This window comes from Pocillopora verrucosa, chromosome 13 (genome assembly GCF_036669915.1).
Source record: "Pocillopora verrucosa isolate sample1 chromosome 13, ASM3666991v2, whole genome shotgun sequence".
Classification (NCBI taxonomy): Eukaryota; Metazoa; Cnidaria; class Anthozoa; order Scleractinia; family Pocilloporidae; genus Pocillopora; species Pocillopora verrucosa.
Window position 1 is genome coordinate 7,727,244 of NC_089324.1, and position 5,724 is coordinate 7,732,967.

Below are 5,724 nucleotides of genomic sequence, written 5' to 3' on the forward strand. Positions count from 1 at the left end.
TCGACAAACTTTTTCGAGATTAGAGCGTGTCGCTGTCGACAGTTCAAGTGTGTTTCTGAGCAAGACAAAAGCGGAATGGAAGAGATTAACGAAAAAGGTCAAGTTGTGGACGTCAACCAACAGAGTGTCGGCCGAAGACGTCGCCTTTAAACAATTACAGGGGAAGGACTGGGTCAAATTATCAACTATCTCACAAATTCTTAACCTTATATGATGGGGGAGTTAATGTTTAATAAAAATGTACCGAATATGTAAATGGTTTGATCGTTTTTCTTCGTGGCGTAATCTTGAGTTTTCTTACTTGCACGCTGTTGTATGTCCCGCTTACATGCGTGCGCGTTTTTTATCCCTTCAACCACTTACACACAGGAAAAAACACCCCTTTCCAATTTTTATTCTTTTAGTTATAAACATGCGTGATATTCTGTCCTTTAATTGGCCTTGAAGATCGGAATCGAAAACACGCAATTTGTTTTAAATTGTCTAGAGCTGTCCTTCAGCATTTACAACTTTGGTTGATCAACTAAATGCTTTCGTTATTGATTAATAACAATTGTACATGAATTTCGCATTATATTTTGAACGGTAACTGGTGGTGTCGCCCTATTGCAAGTTCGCTTAACCACCGTTGGACCCCCGCCTTAGCCAGTTCGTCCTTGAATCAATCTACTCGTTTTTAAATCATCTCCTTTCGAAAGCGTTGACTTTTTGTTCTCTCCGAGTGAAAGGCTTGACTGTGAAAGGACACTATGAAAGGCTGGGCGCAACGACGCACGATTTGTAGTACTTTTTACGAAATACGTACGTTGGTCAGGTTTATGGTGGTTCCGCCACATTGGAAGTTCACCTCCTACCACGTTTACCATTAGCCCCCAAATCTTTCGACTAATTTCCTTGCCACAGAACGTATTCATTTCCTGTCGAAAACATGATTTGTTAGGACCAACACGCAATTTCACAGGGAAGCCATAACAAGTCTCAATCAACATGCAAACTCCTAGCCGTGTTCACTAACACACGACTAATCATGACGAGTAATGCAAAGCAACTTTAATACTTGCCTTACCTTCGAACTTCGCTCTTACATACTGACACTCTTTGTAGACACTTTGTTGTTATAAGTTTCTAACCATCTAGTCCATCTAACCATCCAGCGTTAGATGGGCTAACGCTCTGAACGTCATTTTTAGGAACTCTCTACGATTGTAAAGGTTAACAGCGTTTAAACGTGTTCCCTTTAGGAGACACAAGACAGTCGAACCCGTATTAAACTGTCACTCATGGAAATGGCTTGAATACAGCTTAATACGGGTTGATTTGGTTTCTTCAACCGAGTTGATAATGTTAATTAGCCAGCGTAGAGTTTCGAGGCTGACGTTTCGAGCGTGAGGCTTTCCTCAAAATAAATGGATGAATTTTGGGATGTGTATGTTTGTATGCAGAAGATGGAGCTGCGCTGTTGGTGGGAACATAGTGACGAGAAAAACAAGAATAGATAAGTTGAATGAAAAGCGTTCGTTGATACCGTTGGGATTAAGAGAGCCGATTTGAAAGATGAATTTATGCTCCAGGCTTTCCGAATTAGCTAGTTGTAAAGAGAGGCCGAAGACTGCCATATGCTCCAAAGAAAGAATAGGGAGATTAAAGTGTTTAGCGACTGGTTTGGATGCGTGCTTGCCCTTCGGTCACTTAGTCGTCTTCTTGTTTCTCAAGAAGTGAACATTGGCGGAGGTATGCGTAAAGTGATCAGTAATATTGATAAGTCGCTGGGTCCCGAAATTTTCTCCATGCTATGAATGAAAAGACAGGTTTTGCATCGTGCGCGAGCGCATTTGATAGCTCCAGGTTGGTCACTAATTTGTGAAGAATTTCTGACCAAAAAGTTACCTGTATTTTTGTCACGTTTGAATTAAATTTTATAAATTGTAGAAGAAAGTACCTGTCTCTGAATTATTTTGAGGTAATTTAAAGTTTCTGAGAATGATAGATTTCGCTGCGTGGTTGTGAGGGTGACATGTGAGTGTAAATAGATTGTTATCGGTATCTTCCTTCTGTGCCGTTTTGCGGTGCTGACTGTCGATTAATTTGTTTCTGTTTTCCCATGTCCGCCCTCTTTCTCACGCACAGTAGCCTTTTTGGTCGCATCGCACACTACCAAAAGGTGCTTTCTTTTCCGCGCTCTTTTACATTGTTGTTAAAGCCCCTTGGATCGACCAACAATAACAACAACAACAACAAAATTTAGTTTCCTTAGCAACACGCCACATAAATGAAACTAAAAAGATCATAATTTTCTAAATTTATCAATCAAAGTACGGAATCCTCTTGCATCAAAATGTCTAATAGCTGATTTCGTAACACTGTTTTAAATTTTTATTTAGGTAAAGAACGAAGACATATGGTAAGACCATTCCAAATCTTTGCATCAAGTTATTGAAGGGAATTTATTTCATGTTTTGCTCTGGACTCTGAAATGGTGTGTTTTCTGAAGAATATCTAAATAATTTTTAGATGCTGGGGAGGTGTTTCATTGTTGAAGAAGTCATGCATAAAATGCAGATTGTTTTTGAACAATTAAGATGAAAAGGAAAAATATTTGACAAGTTGAACAAGATGGAATGTAAAGGGTTTGAAAAATTTTGTGCGGAGAGCACGTTATTGAAAAATCAAAACTTTCTCTTAATTTGATTGGCAGCTTGGCCCCCACTGCAGCAATCCCACAGCACAAGCAGTTTTTCAATCTGGACAAAATACCGAAAAATTTGCTAATTTAAGTGAAATTAAAATGCAGTGTGTTGAGTCAAAGATAATTTGAAACGATGAAGACACCAAGGTATGTTATACATTATTTCCGTTCCAGAGAGACAACTTTTTATTTCTATGAATGGTCCCGTCTAACAAAAAATGTAGTTAATGTTTGTTTGCTACAACTAAAACAAAAACGAATGAATTAAAAATGTGTCGTGATCCAGAATATAACGACATTAAAACAAAGGGCCTATCTACACTGATTGCCGATTGCCTCTTTTAAAACATAACCAATCGTGAAGTTACGTTGTAGTATTTTTGCAAATAGAAAATGCTAATTTTATACGCTTGTAGAAAAAACGTACTTTGCTGGATGGCCTAAAGTCCCCGAACTAAGCCACACGACTGAGTCACTGGAAACACAAGAAACCTCCATACGACTTTGCTTAGAAACCCCATTCAAAAAAAGTGCAGTCTTCACCACAAAACTTACCTAGCGGAACGTAAGTGAAGAATTTCATCTGAGCTGTTAGCTTTTTTCCAGTGTAAACAAAATGGGGGCCGTCTACTGCTGCCTCTACATAGATCTGCCTCTTTCGAGGTCTCCGCTGTTCCCGTGATTCAAATTCAACCAAATACGGTAATGGATTCACTTTAGGCTGACTGGGAGTCCTTTTAGATGTTACAGTAGATCGAAAATTACCAAAAGCTGACGGCTTCACCAATTCAAAATACTGTAGGAAAACTTCAAGAGGGTCCGCATTCTGCGTTGACGATGTTTTGCAATAGATTCGCGTCTATACTTTTGCATAATTCAGTCGACTTCGTAGATTTTCCAGTGGGTCCTCCTCTTCCTTCTTTACCTCTACAGTCAAATTGGAATGAGCGTTCGATTTTGCAGGATCTCGGTTGGAATTCTTTCGCTTTACTCTTTATCTTTTCTGGTAGACACGAGCCTAACATTTACGTTTTACAACCTGAGACAATTTCCCTTTGAAACATTATACTTCAAGGAGAGACCGAACTAAATCAGACGCCCAGGTATAAGCTATCGAGTACAAATGACTGCGCTTGTCGCGCGTTCTGTATTCAACTCACCCTTGATTTAGGTGAAAAGCTTCTGGAAAAAGACTGAAGGCTTACAAAAGGCAAAAAGTCCTTCTAGTATTCGGGGTGTTACTTTAGTTCGTGAAAAGATATTCTATAGTACTCACCAGTTATTCATTTCACTGTTTCGTACTCGACATATCCATATAAATATCCCGGCAGACATCAGCACAGCTCTTTGCTCGCGTTTCCTGTTGTCCCTCACAATTCCACCAATCTGAATACCCGCTAAATTCCGCGTTTATGCCTTTTTACAGTTCGCTTCGATATCAAAATGTATTGAACCTGGCTCAGTGTCATTGATCAAAACTAAATTTCACTTAGGAAACACCGATTTCGACCAAATTTTAATTTTCATATGATTCATTGAAGGCTCGACGCTTTGAAGACCTCAATATATGGATAAAAACTCCGCTTTCGTCATTCAACAAATAGGTTTTAATTCTGACTCAACAAAACCCTGCGGAATGTGAACAATTCCACATTTTCATTCAGTGGCGTGGTTTCCAGGGCGACTTTAGGCACACTGACTTGAAAAGTGATTAAGTGCGAGGCGAAGTAACGTGCGGTATCATGAGAAACGTGACGAAGAAAAACGCTAACAAACCTAACAAAAAAACACAAACGAGGAGGTATATAATTAGCAAGCGCCTAGATCTTATAGGATTTGTTTAATTTTTATTTCTATATTTTTATTGAGGGCTGGGCATTTTAAGTGGTACTCCTAACATTTGCAAATCATGGAAATGAAAATTAGTTACACGTACAGTGACCAGGATTTGCTTTAAACAGATGTAATTCAAGACGTTACAGTTATGATCATATTTCCGTTGTTGTTTTTTCGGTGACGTAACCCCCCTTTCAGTGATGTGAAATTTGCACGCTCTTATTTCGCGCTATATGCAAATATAGTTCCTTTGTTTCTGCTTTTTTGCTTTCACATTCAATCTTCTTCGTTACCTTGTGAGGTTGGGTTACGCTACGTAACGGTGATGAGCTTCGTTTCCCGCGTCATTGCAGCAGTAAGTTTCGTTTTCCTTCTTCGTGTACTTATCGTTCTGTGTTTTTGCTTTTCCTCGAGTTTTTGTGGCTGGTATTTCTCTATTTCTTAGTGAGTCAAGTACAATGCTCCGAAATGAAAAAACCGTAGTTTCGTGCTTCGTATCTCGATAAAGCATGCTAACACATTGATCCATTATTGTCAAATTTATCGCTCAATGATGATAAAATAACTTTCAGGTTCTAAGCTCATGCACGCGGTTCACGTCATTAGTTCATGCTTACAGTTCAGACTCGAATTTTGAGCTCTTAGTTCATGTTCTGAGTTTCGAATTTTAGTTCAGTTTCTCTGTTCAGGCTCCCAGTTTCAGAGCGGTTGACGGTTGACAGTTGACGTTTATTTGGAAGATGTATTTCTGTGCGTTAAAATTAAGCTTAAGTTTTTCTTTGTTTTTATTATAAGTAATGAATCATGTTCGGATCTCTTCAGTATTTCTCTAGCGAAAGGAAGTGGTGTGTTTTGAATGAATTACCGGTAATCGGCTCCCCGTGTTTGTGCAAAGACTTCGGAAGAAGGCGAAAACTCCCGACATGATTGAAACGTGTTCTTGGTTATGATCTTATCGAATGGTACGCAATGCCGTGTACACAAGCGAGTTATTAACGAAGTTTGCAATTTTTCAGTGAGACAGTTTTAATTTGAATATGAAATTATTTACAAACTGTCGCTTACATAGGTGAAAATCAATGAAAACGACTATAAACCAGGAACTTTTGGAAACCTTGAGACAAGTTAACCATTTTAAAGATTCCTCCAGGTCGAAAACTTTTGTTAGCAAGCTGCTAAAATCGAGAGATTCGAAACACATG